The sequence below is a fragment of the Ovis aries genome, chromosome 9 (genome assembly GCF_016772045.2).
Source record: "Ovis aries strain OAR_USU_Benz2616 breed Rambouillet chromosome 9, ARS-UI_Ramb_v3.0, whole genome shotgun sequence".
Classification (NCBI taxonomy): Eukaryota; Metazoa; Chordata; class Mammalia; order Artiodactyla; family Bovidae; genus Ovis; species Ovis aries.
This window is the reverse complement of record NC_056062.1, coordinates 88,624,596-88,642,912: the sequence shown is the minus strand read 5'-3', so window position 1 is coordinate 88,642,912 and position 18,317 is coordinate 88,624,596. Positions and strand designations below refer to the sequence as shown.

Sequence of the window (18,317 nt, the reverse complement as noted above, 5' to 3'; positions counted from 1 at the left end):
ATACATAGCATTCTGTAAGTTTAAATGTATACCATAATAACTTAAATGTATTATGAAGTGGTTACCACAAGTTTAATTAATACCCATAAGCCTATATAGATACGAAAATGCTTTTTTTTCCTTTGAGATGGAAACTTTTAGGATTATTCTCTTATAAACTTTCAAATCACTGTATTTTTTAAATATTGAAAGTATATGGGAAAGCTAGTGATTAAACTAGATCTATATATGTCAGTTTCATTTATTTTTTCAAAACATCAGTTCTAAGTTTTACTGGGCTTCCCTGGTGGCTCAGATGGTAAAGAATCTGCCTGCAATGTGGGAAACCCGGGTTTGACCCCTGGGTGGGGAAGATCTCCTGGAGAAGGAAATGGCAACCCACTCCAGTATTCTTGCCTGGAGAATCCCATAGACAGATGAGCCTGGCGGGCTACAGTCCGCAGGGTCACAGAGTCGAACGTGACTGAACGAGTAACACGCACATATATATTGGTAGTTAAACAGCTAGCTTCCCAATATACTTGCAATACTTAAACAATACGATGATTTGCAAGTTTTCAGGAGAATAGGTCCTAAAAGTTCCCATCTCAAGGGAGAAAAAATTATATATTTTAGTAGGATTTCCCTGGTGGCTCAGACTGTAAAGCGTCTGTCTACAATGCAGGAGACCCAGGATTGATCCCTGGGTTGGGAAGTTCCCTGGAGAAGGAAAAGGCAACCCATTCCAGTACTCTTGCCTAGAAAATCCCATGGACGGAGGAGCCTGGTGTCCATGGGGTCGCAAAGAGTCATACATGACTGAGCGACTTCACTCACTCACTCCCTGGTGACTCAGACAGTAAAGCATCTGCCTCCAATGCCAGGGACCTGGGTTAGAGCTCTGTGTTGGGAACATGCCCTGGAGGAGGGTATGGCAACCCACTCTAGTATTCTTGCCTGCAGAATCCCCATGAACAGAGGAGACCAGAGGGCTACAGTCTATGGGGTTGCAAAGAGTCGGACAGGACTGAGTGACTAACATTCACTTTCACTTTATTTTAAAATGCAAAAACTAAAAATCCATTCAATATAAGTCTAAACACTTTCAGTTCAGTTCAGTCACTCAGTCATGTCCGAATCTTTGCGACCCCATGAATCGCAGCACGCCAGGCCTCCCTGTCCATCACCAACACCCGGAGTTCACTCAGAGTCGCATCCATCGAGTCCGTGATGCCATCCAGCCATCTCATCCTTGGTCATCCCCTACTCCTCCTGTCCCCAATCCCTCCCAGCATCAGAGTCTTTTCCAATGAGTCAACTCTTCGCATGAGGTGGCCAAAGTACTGGACCTTCAGCTTTAGCATCATTCCTTCCAAAGAAATCCCAGGGTTAATCTCCTTCAGAATGGTGTGGTTGGATCTCCTTGCAGTCCAAGGGACTCTCAAGAGTCTTCTCCAACACCACAGTTCAAAAGCATCAATTCTTCAGTGCTCAGCCTTCTTCACAGTCCAACTCTCACATCCATACATGACCACAGGAAAAACCATAGCCTTGACTAGACGGACCTTAGTTGGCAAAGTAATGTCTCTGCTTTTGAATATGGTATCTAGGTTGGTCATAACTTTTCTTCCAAAGAGTAAGCGTCTTTTAATTTCATGGCTGCAGTCACCATCTGCAGTGATTTTGGAGCCCAAAAAAATAAAGTCTGACACTGTTTCCACTGTTTCCCCATCTATTTCCCGTGAAGTGATGGGACCGGATGCCATGATCTTCATTTTCTGAATATTGAGCTTTAAGCCAACTTTTTCGCTCTCCTCTTTCACTTTCATCAAGAGGCTTTTTAGCTCCTCTTCCCTTTCTGCCATAAGGGTGGTGTCATCTGCATATCTGAGGTTATTGATATTTCTCCCAGCAATCTTGATTCCAGCTTGTGTTTCTTCCAGTCCAGCGTTTCTCATGATGTACTCTGCATAGAAGTTAAATAAGCAGGGTAACAATATACAGGCTTGACGTACTCCTTTTCCTATTTGGAACCAGTCTGTTGTTCCATTTCCAGTTCTAACTATTGCTTCCTGACCTGTTTCTCCTAAACATTTTAGGAGAAAACTATTGGGAACACTCTATGATGAGCAAATAAAATGAAAATATTCTCCATGTTTGGAGGCTTCTCTGTCCATGGAATTTTCCAGGCAAGAATATTGGAGTGGGTTGCCATTTCCTTCTCCAGGAGATCTTCCTGACCCAGGGATCGAACCTGGGTCTCCCACATTAGAGGCAGACTCTTTAACCTCTGAGCCACCAGGGAAGCCATGTATTACATTAGTGTACATGAATTCTTTATTGAATTAGTCCATTGTTGTTTAGTCACTAATTCATGTCCAATTCTTTGCAACCCCATTGACTGCAGCCTGCCAGGCTCCTCTGCCCATGGGATTTCCCAGGCAAGAATACGAGAGTAGGTTGTCATTTCCTTCTCCCAGGAATCTTCCTGACCCAGGGATTGAACTCATGTCTCCTTCATTGGCAGGTGGATTCTTTACCACTGAGCCACTAGGGAAGTCCTAAAGTAATCTATACTGCTTGTGAATTGCCTTCTAATGTCTGGTTTTACATCTTGAGATTATACTACTTCATTCTCCCTATTTTCTTGTCATTTGAGCTTATTTTTGTCATTTGCAGTCCCTTTAGTTGTTTAGTAGAAAATTTAGAGAAGAAACTAGCCATCTTTTACTAAAATTTACCTCAAGCCATTAATCTTATTTACAGAAAGCCAATATCCTTATTGACCTTCATTTCTTTAAGTGTCAATGTAGGTAGATGAACTTCCTCTTGAGGAAACATCAATAATATTAATAGCAATAAGAATCAGTTTTAATTGCTATCTTCTAAAAGCATAAATGAGACAGGAAATAATCTAGGCATTGGGTTTGAAAAAATTGTGTCACTGATTCAAAGTTAAATTGACTAGTGTTTTTTACTTGAAATTAGATTTATAGAACATTTTGAATGCAGTGTTATTAATAAATAAGCGTCTCTCTTTTTTGTATTTTATAGTATATACACAAAATCCTGGTAACCCATCCTAATTTCATATTTGTAAATGATATGCTTTTTGTTTTAGGAACATATATTCTAAGTATAGCTCTCTATGTAGCAAATACATATTCTTTTATAGAAAAAAGTGCAATCTATACAACAGCCTAGGAATATTTGGAATATGAGTATATACACTGAATATTCCAAACAACATCACACAAACAATGTAACTTTTCATTGTCTTTTTTTTTTCAGTTATGGAAAGGTTAAGATTACCTCTTTGAATCAGTTCAAGTTTTGAATCTGTCACTGAGTTATTCAGAATAAAGTATCAAGTCACATTTTCCCTCTGTAGTCAACCTTGTCCTTATTAATCACTAAAGAACAACAGCATTTGTTTTCTTGTGTATTTGTAATATGGATGATATATTTTTCCTTAGTTTAAAAGAAGAGAATTGTCAGAATGAAAACTATTACAAGAACACTAACTATCCAATTCCAAATGATTGTTCTCCTAAAAATATTTATTAATACACAAACACTTTGGATAAATCAGCTCTTCAGTATAGAAACAGATTTTTATTTAGAAGTAACTGTCTCCTGTAGGAGGTCCCATAGGGCTGTATTTCTAAGGCTACTGCCTGTGCCAGAGGCCGCTCAGCTGACTCACCATCACTTATGAGGTTAACTGCTTATTGTTTACAGAGTTAAAAGGCGATATAAAAGCAAAGTGAGACATGCTAGATTCTTCCAATGTTGTTGAAAAATGTAACAATTAAAGGTCCTTGACAGAAAAATCTTTTTGATTGAATTACTCTACTTATATTAAATAATAGTACTTCCACAAACACATGTAACTCAATTTTTTCTGTTTTCAGTGATTTTGATATTTATAAAACACATATAACTCAATTTTTTCTGTTTTCAGTGATTTTGATACTTAAAAGTTCTAAAAGTCAAATTTATCACCACCTTTCAAGTATTTGCCTTTATTTTTGTCTTCTGACTTCCTTTTTTGATTTTCATACTTGAGACTAGAATTTTTATAACAGTTGAAAATATATTTACTTTAAAGAATGAGGCAAATTAAACAATGTTCTAAAGATTGCTTCAGTTATGGTATAGTAAGCCCTGATCCTTAAGGGGCTTATTCCCCTGGTTGTGGGCAATCTTGCCAGCTGCTGGCTCACAGATGCCGGCTCTGAGTGAGGGAGCTATCCAGCCCAAGTTTGTGCCCTTTTGCTGACATTCAGTAACTGAGGTGGATGTTGGAGACTGTTTCATGCCATATTCACATTATGCATTTCTTGACTTTAGCAAATGTCTAGCTCATTGCCCAACTTGTATCTCGATGTGGATTTATGTTCATATTTTAAACACAGTTTGAGAAAGTATAAAAGTTTTGCCAGTTTAGATACAAAACCAAAGACATGATCCATGAAAGAAAGAATTAATAAGGAAGAGTTTATTAAAATTAGGAATTTCTGTTTTGAGAAAGACAAATTCAAGAAAATGAGAATGAGTTAAGATACGTCAAAAGACTGGGAGAAAATGCCTGCAAAAAATACATCTGATAAAGAACTGGTATCCAAAAAATACAGAGAAATTATAAAACTAAACAATAAGAAAACAAGTTGATTTCAAAAAATAGACAAAAGACTTTAACAGACACTTCACCAGAGTAAATATACTGATAACAAATAAGTGTCTGAAAAGATACATTGCATCACATGTCATCAGGGAAATGCAAGATAAACAAGAAGGTGATACCACTACACACCCATCAGAATGGCTGAAGTGCAGGGCACTGACAATAGCAAATGTTGGCGAGGATGTGGAAAACAGGAACTCTCATTCATTTCTGGTGGGAATGCAAAATGGCAAAGCCGCTTTGGAAGATAATTTGGTTTCTTATAGAACTCAACATCCTCTTTGTACATGTGTGTTAGTTGCTCAGTTGCGTCTGACTCTTTAGGAGCCCATGGACTGTAGCCCACCAGGGATCCGCTATCCATGGAATGCTCCAGGCAAGAATACCAGAGTGAGTAAGCACTCCCTTCTCCAGGGAATCTTCCTGACCCAAGGATTGAATCCGGGTCTCCTGCATTGCTGGTGAATTCTTTACTGTCTGAGCCACCAGGGAAGTTGGCAAGTGATTGTTCTCATTAGCATTTACCCAAAGAAGTTAAAAACTTCTGTCCCCACAGAAATCTGCACATGGATGTTTATAACAACTGTATTCATAACTGCCAAAGCTTGGAAGCAACCAAGGCATCCTTCAATAGGTAAGCGGATAAGTAGACCGTAGTAATGGAGACATCAGGGTATAACCCAGAGTTAAAAGGAAATTAGCCATCACACCATGAAAGATGTGGAGAGAACTTGATTGCATATTAGTAAGTAAAAGAAGCCAATATGAAAAGACAACATATGATGTGATTTCAACTCTATATGGCATTCTAGAAAATGCAAAACGATGGAGGCGGTAAAACATTCATTCATTGCCAGGACTTGGGCAGTGGGAAGGGATGAATCGGTGGAGCACAGACAATTTTTAGGGCAGTAAAAGCACTCTGTAGGATATTGTAATGATGAATACATGTCACTATACATTTGCTCAAGCACATAGTCTGTATACCAAGAGTGAACTCCAATGCAAATCATGGAGTTGGATAATTATGATGTGTCAATGTAGATTTATTAATTTTAATAAATGTCCTTCTCTGGTGGACGATGTTGATAATGGGGGAGGTTGGGCATGTGTAGATTCAGGGAGTACGTGAAAAATCTCTATCTTCTCTTGTTAGTTTTGCTCTGAATCTAAAACTTCTCTAAAAGATAAAGATTATATAAAAAAAGTTTACTGACTCAGGCAAATGCACAGTTAATATGCTATATTATATTAAAATTAATGTGGTAGAGTTTATTATAGAGATAAAGTTTATTTTAAACTTTTGAAAATGACTTCAGTCATATGTATTATAGACTCTTAGTCATATGTTCTAAGAGCCTAAAGGGACTACTTAAATTTTTTGGTTACACTTTACTGTGTTTTATGGGGCAAATTATTTGCTATTGTATTATTAAGGGATTTGTAAAGATATAGGATAAGAATAATGGTTGATACTTATTGAACTTTATATTTGTTGTTGCTTTTAATGTTCACAGCAATTTAATTAGGTGGGAGATATTATTTCCCATTCCACTCCCTACCATTTTAACAGATGAGGAAACTAGGGTTCATTAGTACTTTCTGGGACTCGAATCTGGGACTGAAACTCAGAATGATATGAAAGTAAAATGTCTGTTTTCAGCCACTGCAGTATACAAATTTGACTATTAATATTCTGCAGAACTTTTGTATGCCTAAACTCACACCCTCTGATACACCCGCACATGGTACTTTCAGAGTATGTTTTTGAGGGGGAGACTAGACACAGCAGTTTGTTTGGAAAATAAGGTGAGACCTTGAAGCTTTACATAAAATTAAGAAACATGAACAGTCTACATAATAGAACACATTTGGGATGACGCAGGCTGTGGGAAGATTGTGGTATTGCTCTGTGTGTGCACGTGTGTATATGTGTATCTGCTGTACGTTTACACATACTCAAGCCTTCCCAAAGAACGTGAGAGAGATATCTGATTACAAGGGTTTTAGATGCCCTTGCTGGCCTAAGTCTCTTAATTCTGTTAATTTAATCTAAGATTTGTTGATATATATATATATACACACACACGCACACGTGCATATGTGTTTGCTCAGGTGCTTCAGACTCCAAGGACCATAGCATGCCAGGCTCCTCTGTCCATGGGATTTCCCAGGCAAGAATACTGGAATGGCTTCCCATTTCCTCCTCCAGGAGACCTTCCTGACCTAGGGCTTGAACTCATGTTTCCTGTGCCTCCTGCATTACAGGCAGATTCTTTACTGCTGAACCATCAGGGAAGCCTATATATTAATACATAATTAATTCCCCCTTTAAAATGTTGAGCTTGATGGATTTTGACAATTGTGTACAGTTGTGTAACTGTCATCAAAATCCATCCTTTATGCGGTCCATATTTTCTCATCCCTGAACCAAGATACCCTCTGATCTACCTTCTGAGAGTTTGGCATTTACTAGAATTTCATATAAAAGGAACCTTGCATGGGAGGCAAGTTTGGGGGTGAATCAGTCAGTTCAGTCATTCAGTCATGTCCGACTCCCTGTGACCCCATGAATTGCAGCACACCAGGCCTCCCTGTCCATTACCATCTCCCAGAGTTCACTCAAACTCACGTCCATCGAGTCGGTGATGCTATCCAGTCATCTCATCCTCTGTTGTCCCCTTTTCCTCCCGCCCCCAATCCCTCCCAGCATCAGAGTCTTTTCCAATGAGTCAACTCTTCGCATGAGGTGGCCAAAGGACTGGAGTTTCAGCTTCAGCATCATTCCCTTCAAAGAAATCCCAGCGTTGATCTCCTTCAGAATGGCCTGGTTGGATCTCCTTGCAGTCCAAGGGAGGTGAATGGATACATGTATATGTATGGCTGAGTCTCTTTGCTGTTCACCTAAAACTATCACAATATCATCAATTTGCTATTAGTTCAGTTCAGTCACTCAGTCATGTCTGACTCTGCAGTCCCATGGACTGCAGCATGCCAGGCCTCCCAGTCCATCACGAACTCCCAGTGCTTGCTCAAACTCGTGTCCATCAAGTCGGTGATGCCATCCAACCATCTCATCCTCTGTCATCCCCTTCTCCTCCCACCTTCAATCTTTCCCAGCATCAGGGTCTTTTCAAATGAGTCAGTTCTTCGCATCAGGTGGCCAAAGTATTGGAGTTTCAGCTTCAACATCAGTCCTTCCAGTGAATATACAGAATTGATTTCCTTTAGGATGGACTGGTTGGATCTCCTTGCATCCAAGGGACTCTCAAGAGTCTTCTCCAACACCACAGTTCAAAAGCATCAATTCTTCAGCATTCAGCTTTCTTTATAGTCCAACTCTCACATCCATACGTGACCATTGGAAAAACCATAGCCTTGATTAGATGGACCTTTGTTGGCAAAGTAATGTCTCTGTGTTTTAATATGTTGTCTAGATTGGTCATAACTTTCCTTCCAAGGAGCAAGCGTCTTTTCATTTCATGGCTGCAGTCACCATCTGCAGTGATTTTGGAGCCCCCCAAAATAAAGTCTGACACTGTTTCCACTGTTTCCCCATCTATTTCCCATGAAGTGATGGGACTGGAGGCCATGATATTAGTTTTCTGAATGCTGAGCTTTAAGCCAACTTTTTTACTCTTCTCTTTCACTTTCATCAAGAGGCTCTTTAGTTCTTCTGCTGCTGCTGCTGCTAAGTCACTTCAGTCGTGTCCGACTCTGTGCAACCCCGTAGACAGCAGCCTACCAGCTCCTCTGTCCCTGGGATTCTCCAGGCAAGAACACTGGAGTGGGTTACCATTTCCTCCTCCAATGCATGAAAGTGAGAAGTGAAATTGAAGTCGCTCAGTTGTGTTTGACTCTTTGTGACTGCATGGACTGCAGCCTACCAGGCTCCTCCATTCATGGGATTTTCCAGGCAAGAGTACTGGAGTGGGGTGCCATCGCCTTCTCTGTAGTTCTTCTTCACTTTCTGTCAAAAGGATATCTGCATATCTGAGGTTATTGATGGTTCTCCCGGCAATCTTGATCCCAGCTTGTGCTTCATCCAGCCCTGCCTTTCTCATGATGTTCTCTGCGTATAAGTGAAATAAGCAGGGTGACAATGTACAGCCTTGATGTACTCCTTTCCCTATTTGGAATCAGTCTGTTGTTCCATGTCTAGTTCTAACTGCTGCTTCCTGACCTGCATACAGGTTTTTCAAGAGGCAGGTAGATTAGATCTTAATTGATTTAACTTTGCAATGCTTTATAATTTTCAGTGTATAAGTTGTTCACAACTTTTGTTGAAGTAATTTCTAAAAATTTTATTTCTAATAGATGTTTTTATAATTGAAAATTTTTAATTTTGGTTTTGAATTTTTAATTTCTTTTTTGATTATTAAAATACCAGTTATTGCTTTTTAAATTGACCTATACTATGACCTTGATAATTTACTTTTTAATTCTGCTTGTTATTTTGTAGCTTCCTTAGAATTTTTACATATACCATCAAATTATATGAAATAATATTTTTACTTATTCCTTTCCAATCTTGATGCCCTCAAATATAATTTTAAATAAAATGGAGAGATAAGATATTTCTTGCCTTTTTTCTTGATTTTAGACATAAAGTAATGAGTAATTTACTGCTGAGTATATTGGTTTAATGTTTTTTGTAGATTGTTTAATCAGGTTGAGGCAGTTTTTTCTATTCCTAGATTACTAATATTTTTAAAAGATTGTAAATGGAAGTTGTTTTATAAAATGGCTTTTTCTGTATCTACTGAAATTATCTTAAGTTTTCCTACTTTATTTTACCATATTGATTTGAGATATTAAACTTGCTATCCCAGGTAAATTCCAACAGGTCATAGTGTATTATATTTTTAACACATTGCAACAGTTTGCTCATATTTTCTTAAGAATTTTTCCTGTTTCTTCATGAGAAGTATGAATCTCCAGTTTTATTTTGTGATTACACTCTTCTTTATTTTCTGAAAGGCTTATACAGGATTGGTTTTATTTATATCTTAAGTGTTTGATAGAATTCACTGTTGAAGGCATCTGTGTATGAAATTTTATTTAGGGATGATTTTAAATTATAATTTCAGTGACTTTAATTAATAAAAACTTATTGAAAATTTGTTTCTTTTTTCAGGTTTGCTAATTTATGATTTTCGAATCTTTGAAACCTATGTTATCAAAGGTGTAGGTATAACTCTATGTGTGTGTTAGTTACTCAGTCTTGTCCAACTCTTTGCAAGATCATGGGCTATAGCTCACCAGGCTACTCTGCTCATGGAATTCTCCAGGCAAGAATACTGGAATAGGTTGTCACTCCTTTCTCCAGGGGGTCTTCCCAACCCAGGAAGTGAACCCGAGACTCTTGCATTGCAGAGAGTAGCTTCATCTAGTCTTATTCTTTTCATGTCTTTGGGATTTGAAGTGGTATCTTCTCTTCATTTCTGAATTGTTATTTTGTGTCTTTTTTACTTGATCAGTCTACTTAGAGGTCTATCAATTTCAGAACCAGAAACTGTTGTAGTGTTTGAGGTGGAATTATTAGGTAATTTTAGAATATAGTGATGAAAAAGCAGATGTGTTGCTTACTTTCATGGAAATTACAGTGTCACAAAGTAGTTTGAGAAAAAGCAGGTAAAAATGTAGATAGTACCACTTATGTTAAGTGTTATGAATTAAACAAATCAGGTATTTTGATAGAGAATAATAACAGGAGTGAAAGATGGGGGTTGGGGCTACAAATTACAGTCAGGAAGGAGGTCTTTCAGTGGTTGTAATGATTAAGCTGAAATATGAAACATGACAAAGAGCTTGCTGTGTGAATGACAGTGAACCTTGTTCTGGACAGAGGGGCAACCTGTGTGCGCATCTCCAGGAAAGAATGCTTTTAGAGTGTTGCAGTAGCTGAATAGAGAGGTCAGTAGGACTTGAAGGGGATGCAAGTAAGTCAATAAATTTGAAGAATCAGGGTGGATTCAGCTTAAGCAACAATCTCTGGATCACTGTAGAAACAGATCTTGATTTTATATATGACAAGCATACATAAGTAAATATTTATGAAACACCATGGTAAGTTCTGCAGCAGAGGCATAAACCATAAACCAAGGCTGACACATTTTTACTTTAAATGTCCACATGGTAAATATTTTAGATTTTGGACCATGCAGTCTCTGTTACATGTACTCAACTCTGTATCATGGAACAGAGACAGGCTATAGTTTTACATGAATAAATGAGCAAGACTTTATTCTTTAAAAGAAACCCTGTTTTAGAAAAATAAACAAGCAGACTAACTGAAAAACAGAAAGTGAGCTAGATTAGTCCATAGGCTATAGGTTTCTGGCCTTTGACATAAACATCTTTTCTTTTAACGAAATGAAAATTCATTAGAATGAAAATCATACAATTGGGAATTTAAGTGGAGTGTTTGAGAATGAGCACTGGTTTTCGAAATAAAAACCGATGGGAGTTACTACATCAGGGCAAGAAAAATACAGGTTATTGCTGGAACAGCCTGAAATACGTATTTGAAAGGCAGTCTGTGTATGAGGAGGGGTGTGTGTGTGTGTGATGTGGAGACAGTGGAATGAACAGAAAGGGACTGGGGAGACAGGAAGTCTTAAAAATGGTCTAAGGTGCTTAGAATTGACAGAGATACATTCTTAAAGTATTTTACATCCATATTTATGTTTAGATAACATTCTTGTGAAAGATGAACTGGAGATGGACAAAGTAGAAATATTTTTGTCAAAAATCCTTGATGGATTTCCTTTTGCTTGTCAAATACGTTCAAACTCCCGTTGTTATTGAGAGCCTCCATGATCTCCATCCATCAGTTCAGTTCAGTTCAATTGCTCAGTCATGTTCGACTCTTTGTGACCCCATGAACTGCAGCACGCCAGGCCTTCTGGTCCAAGACCAGCTCCCAAAGCTTGCTCAAACTCATGTCCATCTAGTGAGTGATGCCATCCAACCATCTCATCCTCTGTCATCCCCTTCTTCTCCTGCCTTTGATCTTTCCCAGCATCAGGGTCCTTTCCAGTGAGTCAGTTCTTCTCATCAGGTGGCCAAAGTATTGGAGTTTCAGCTTCAGCATCAGTCCTTCCAATGAATATTCAGGACTGATTTCCAAACCAGTCAATCCTCATCCATAATTGCATTCTTATTTAATTTTCCTTAGTCCCTCAAAAAAGTAGCCTCTCTCTCAGTCTTATTTCCTACCTGGTAATTTGGTTTCTATTATCTAAAGGATCATGGGGCTTCCCAGGTGGCCCTGGTGGTAAAGAATCTGCCTGCTAATGCAGGAGGTGCAAGAGACATGGGTTAATCCCTGGGTTGGGAAGATCCCCTGATGAACAGAGTGGCAACTCACTCCAGTATTCTGGCCAATAAAATCCCAGCGACAGAGGAGCCTGGCAGGTTACAGTCCATGGGGCGGCAAAGAGTTGGACATGACCGAGTCATGGAGCATACCTATTTAAAAGACCAACTGTCCATGTTTTTACTATTATTATTGCTCTTCCAAAATTTTTTATTTGGGAAGAATTTCTAGAGGTTTCCAAAGCCTCTTTTCCTCCCACTCCAACTCTCCTTTGGTGACTGCTGCTCACAATTAGACAAAATCTTACATGCACATTTGTTGCCTTTTTTTAAAATTTATGGTCTCACCAGAAATTATGAACTTTTTGAGCATAGAAACCATGACTTCCTACCAAGCACTGGTCTTAATGCTGAGAATGCTCAAAAGCACAATAAACACATCGATTAATTGATGCACATATCAATAACACTGACAATTTTGCCTGAGCACAAGCTAATGCAAAAAACCTGTAAACCGCAAAAATGTTTTCACTGGGGTTTCTAAAAGTTTTTTCATAATGTTGTTTTATATATATATACATGACCTATCTGTACTTTAAAATACTGTAGTAGTAGATTGAATATAAAGTTTTACAGCTTCTGTTTTCAGTTTTAGACACCAACATATTTTCTACTTTTGGGCAGAAAGACATGTTCTATCTTAAATAATTAGTTATGAAATTAGACTGGGAGTGGAGAGTGAGCAGAATAGGTGAGTGTCACAAAGTTGACACAGTGAAAGCATAGTGAGGTTAGAGCTTAGACAGTTAGGTATCCTCTGTCTTAAAGACCCAATGTTTTACGGTAATACAGAGTCACAGCTGAAATCTTCATCCTAGGACCATGAGATACTTGCTACCTTTGCTATGGATACACAGTGTATTTAAGAGCCAAGACTCTCACCCCTTTTTGATGATCAATGTGACGTATTTAGAGGAGACTTTGCTTTAAAAATATAATCATGAAAGCTCTTTACAGAAGACACTTTGTATACCTTAGAGGAATTCGGATAATATAGAGCAAGCCTCTCTGCCTGTGGCTGATTCACTTCACTCTTCAGTGTCCTGGAGGAGGCCATTCTCCTCTGCCACCTCCTTGGAAACGTGATTAGATCACATTCAGTTTGTCAACATTCCCAACCCTTTGGTTGGTTTTCCCAAATGTTTAGGCCGCCTTGAAAAGAATTAAGCCAGTTGTTGCTGGTGGGGCTTCATTATTCTGTGAAAAAGTGGTTAGAGAGACATTAGCTCTGAGGCAGTTTTCCTAGTAGACATGAAACGGGGTCTGTGAAAGCGGTGGGTAGTGTGTGACTCCTGACTGGTTCTTCTTAGGTCCGGTGTGACAGGGCTCGTGCGTGCTAGTATGACCTTTATTTCGCTCTAGCTCTGAGGTCTCTCAGGAGTCACAGTGAGGAGAGGTTATAGCCGTTCTCCAAGCTTATTTAGCTTCCTGAGTCATAAGTCTTCCTCCAGACCCCAGGGTGTCTCCTCCCTTAGTGAATCCTAATCTTTCTTGTTGGCAAGGTCGTGCCCACCTTATGATATGGCTTCCTCACCACTAGCAGCTCATGGAGCAAAACAGAGAGTAGAGTTCAAGGTTCCTTGGTAAGCCTGTTTCTTTTTCTCAAAGGCTGAGTAAGCCCAGAGTGCACTCAAGATTCCGTGTCTCCACACCCACAGTACAACACAAAGGCAAATCTATACCATAAATACTAAGTAGATAGAATTGATTTTCATTTCCTGTGGTTATCGTGGTCTATCAAGTTGCTGACAATTCTGACCATTGTTTTCAGAGGAAATACGGGGTCAGGTCCCTTGTGAGTCTCTAGGTTCTCATATCTTGATTAATATCATATGGTAGTTTCACGTACATTGAACTCACGGCCAGCAGTTCTTACTCATGCCTAAATGAAGCTTATCTAACATTTTCTCCAGAAGGCACATTGCAGCCCTCTTACAATTTAGGAATACTAGACAGCAAGTGTAATAGGGAAGAACCTTTTACATGTTCATGACTACAGCGATGCTGCCAATAAGCTTAATTATACGTAATGGCCCATTTCTGGGAACCCTGCCTTCCAGGCAATGAGCATTATGCTAAAATATTCTTGTTTAGCTCACAGGAAACATCGTGACCAGGCCCACCTGTGAATGATTGTACTTATATATCAGTATAGGTAGAGATAGGGATACAGATAGAAATCCTCCCTACAGTCATTCACAGGTTTCACTTTAGTGACTATCAGTTAAACTTTTAATTCCTTAAAAAGTCGGGTTCTCTTTTTGTTTTCTCCATTTTAATTCTTATTCCCAGTAGTCACTTATTTTTTAAAAAATAAATTAATTTATTTTAATTGGAGGTTAATTACTTTACAATATTGTATTGGTTTTGCCATTTAGAAAGATGGTAATGATAACCCGGTAGTCACTTATAAGTGTTCTTTGTAAGAAGAGGGAAAAGAAGAAGATATATCTTCAGTTTATTTATCTCAGTATTGAGGGGATGATAGAATTCTCCAGATATTGTCATTTGCTAGCATACCCTTTGGAGAAGGAAACGGCAACCCACTCCAGTATTCTTGCCTAGAGAATCCCACGGACAGAGGAGCGTGGCGGGCTACAGTCCATGAGGTCGCAAAGAGTCGGACAGTTTGCGACTATGAAGGGTGGACTCAGAGGTAAGAGCCTCCAGTGTGTGCCGCTGTGCTTCATTCTGCTATAGAAACTTTACTTGATTTTATGAAACTTCACATATAAATTGTTTAGTTCTCCTTTTACCTTTCATACATTACATCTAATTCAAAACCAAATCTTTCTGAGATAACCCTAGAAATAGAGGATGTCCAGAATTCGATCCACGTTTTTCCTCCAGATCCACTGGAGCAGACCTGGTCAGAGCCACTGCTGTGTCTCTCTAGGTTCATTTCCATGGACTCCTTAACTAGTCTTGGCTTCTATTCGTCATCTGCCACAGCTTGTTCATAACATAGTAGCAAGAGTGGTCCTTCAGAAATTAGATCATGTCTTTCCTCTACTCCAAATCCTGGATGGTTAAAAACTGGAGTTCCATAAACATTCCACAAGGCAGTATATGAGTTTAACTCCCTGCATTTCTTCAAACCCATCATCTTTTAGTAATAGGTCCAACGTTCATTCTATTGCAGCTGCATGGTCTTTTTGCTGTTTTTCAAAAATACCAAATATATTCTCCCATTTGCACTGATGTTTACCTATCCTGAAACCCCTTCCCTCACATATTCTCAGGCTAACTCTTCCCTAAAGTCTTTGCTCAAATGTTAGCTTTTCAATAAAACCTGCCCTGGTCACCCAGTTTAAATCGACAACATATTCCCTTTGCCCTGCTTTCCTCACCCTCCTTACTCTAATGTATTATTCTATATCACTTATTGCCATCTAGCGTATTATGTAATTTATTTAATTATGCTTACTATTTGTCTATCTTGTTTCATCTCTAGAATGTAAGTTTCACAGACACAAGCATCTATGTCTGTCACAAGTATCTAGTAAGTGTCTAGTAAGTATCTAGATATGTGCCTGGCATGTATTATGTGTGTAGGAAAATATTTATTGTCTGTTTTAAATAGTCAATCTTCTCTTTCTTAGGACAGATGATTAGAAAGTGAAATCCAATCACCTTTTTCCCTTGAAGAAATTACCAGTTCATGCCCATAAAACTTGGCTGAAACGTTCATTGTTTTATCTTTTTCTGACCTTCATTTTGGAAGGAGTCCAGATTTATTTCAATGTTTGCAAAGAAACGAGGGAGTTAAACATCAAAGGTCAGAAAAACAGTGTAAAATATCTTGATATTTAATATTGTCTTATACATAAATGAAAATCTTTTTTGATTGTTCCGTGTTCTGTGGTTCTTGGTGTTTTAGAATATTTGTGTCGGACTTTAAAAAAATAAACAATTAAAAAGAAGGGAGAAATTCCTAATTTTATGATATTCCAAAATACCTAGACCATCAGAATATAAGACTACTTGTTATTGTAACTGGATAATGATAAAAGGAGACCGGTTAGGATGAAAGGAGCAGTTTAGGAGTTGGGTAGATCTTACTTCATACAAATCATAATTCTGCTGCCACTTAAACTCTATGTGAGTCTGACCTTTCATAAAGTACTTAAACAGTAAATTGGTGGGGGGAAGTTATTTATCAAGTAGGAGCCATCAAAACCTTATCAAAGAGAAAAACACTTTATTAGGGAAAAAGTAATCTATTAAAAAAGAGAAGGAATTTAACCTATGGAATTGGTAACTAGATGAGATGAAAAGCCCAGCAAGGAAAAGTTAAGCAACTCAGAAATTACTACAACAGGAGGGACAAAGGGAGAAAGAGGAAACAGCAGAGTCCGTGGATTAGGGTATGACACGGCAAAATGATAGGACACTGAAAGAGGAAGTCCCCAGGTGGGTAGGTGCCCAATATGCTACTGGAGATCAGTGGAGAAATAACTCCAGAAAGAGTGAAGGGATTGAGCCAAAGCAAAAACAACACCCAGTGTGGATGGGACTGGTGATAGAAGCAAGGTCCGATGCTGTAAAGAGCAATATTGCATAGGAACCTGGAATGTTAGGTCCATGAATCAAGGCAAATTGGAAGTGGTCAAACAGGAGATGGCAAGGGTAAACGTCAACATTCTAGGAATCAGCAAACTAAAATGGACGGGAACGAGTGAATTTAACACAGATGACCATTATATCTACTACTGCGGGCAGGAATCCCTTAGAAGAAATGGAGTAGCCATCATGGTCACCAAAAGAGTCTGAAATGCAGTATGTGGATGCAGTCTCAAAAACGACAGAATGATCTCTGTTCATTTCCAAGGCAAACCATTCAATATCACGGTAATCCAAGCCTATGCCCCAACCAGTAACGCTGAAGAAGCTGAAGTTGAACGGTTCTATGAAGACCTACAAGACCTCTTAGAACTAACACCCAAAAAAGATGTCCTTTTCATTATAGGGGACTGGAATGCAAAAGTAGGAAGTCAAGAAACACCTGGGGTAACAGGCAAATTTGGCCTTGGAATACGGAATGAAGCATGGCAAAATCTGATAAAGTTTTGCCTAGAAAACACACTTGTCATAGCAAACACCCTCTTCCAACAATACAAGCGAAGACTCTACACATGGACATCAAGATGGTCAACACCCAAATCAGACTGATTATATTCTTTGCAGCCAAAGATGGAGACACTCTATACAGTCAGCAAAAACAAGACTAGGAGCTGACTGTGGCTCAGATCATGAAGTCCTTATTGCCAAATTCAGACTTAAATTGAAGAAAGAAGGGAAAACCACTAGCCCATTCAGGTATGACCTAAATCAAATCCCTTATGATTATACAGTGGAAGTGAGAAATACATTTAAGGGCCTAGATCTGATACATAGAGTGCCTGATGAACTATGGATAGAGGTTCATGACATTGTACAGGAGACAGGGATCAAGACCATCCCCATGGAAAAGAAATGCAAAAAAGCAAAATGGCTGTCTGAGGAGGCCTTACAAATAGTTGTGAAAAGAAGAGAAGCAAAAAGTAAAGGAGAAAATGAAAGATATAAGCATCTGAATGCAGAGTTCCAAAGAATAGTAAGGAGAGATAAGAAAGGCTTCCTCAGTGATCAATGCAATGAAATAGAGGAAAACAACAGAATGGGAATGACTAGAGATCTCTTCAAGAAAATTAGAGATACCAAGGAACATTTCATGTAAAGATGGGCTCGATAAAGGAAAGAAATGGGATGGACCTAACAGAAGCAGAAGATATTAAGAAGAGGTGGCAAGAATACACAGAAGAACTGTACAAAAAAGAGCTTCACGACCCAGATAATCATGATGGTGTGATCACTCACCTAGAGCCAGACATCCTGTAATGCGAAGTCAAGTGGTCCTTAGAAAGCATCACTACGAACAAAGCTAGTGGAGGTGATGGAATTCCAGTTGAGCTATTTCAAATCCTAAAAGATGACACTGTGAAAAGGCTGCACTCAATATGCCAGCAAATTTGGAAAACTTAGCAGTGGCCACAGGACTGGAAAAGGTCAGTTTTCATTCCAATCCCAAAGAAAGGCAATGCCAAAGAATGCTCAAGCTACCGCACAATTGCACTCATCTCACATGCTAATAAAGTAATGCTCAAAATTCTCCAAGCCAGGCTTCAGCAATACATGAACCGTGAACCTTCCTGATGTTCAAGCTGGTTTTAGAAAAGACAGAGGAACCAGAGATCAAATTGCCAACATCTGCTGGATCATGGAAAAAGTA

General features: G+C 38.8%; 1 protein-coding gene across 1 annotated transcript in view; it reads left to right on the top strand.

Moving 5' to 3' along the window:
* CNBD1 (cyclic nucleotide binding domain containing 1) overlaps positions 1-18,317 on the top strand; it is a 494,615-nt gene that overhangs the window by 82,740 nt on the left and 393,558 nt on the right. The gene's annotated exons all lie outside the window — the stretch shown is intronic.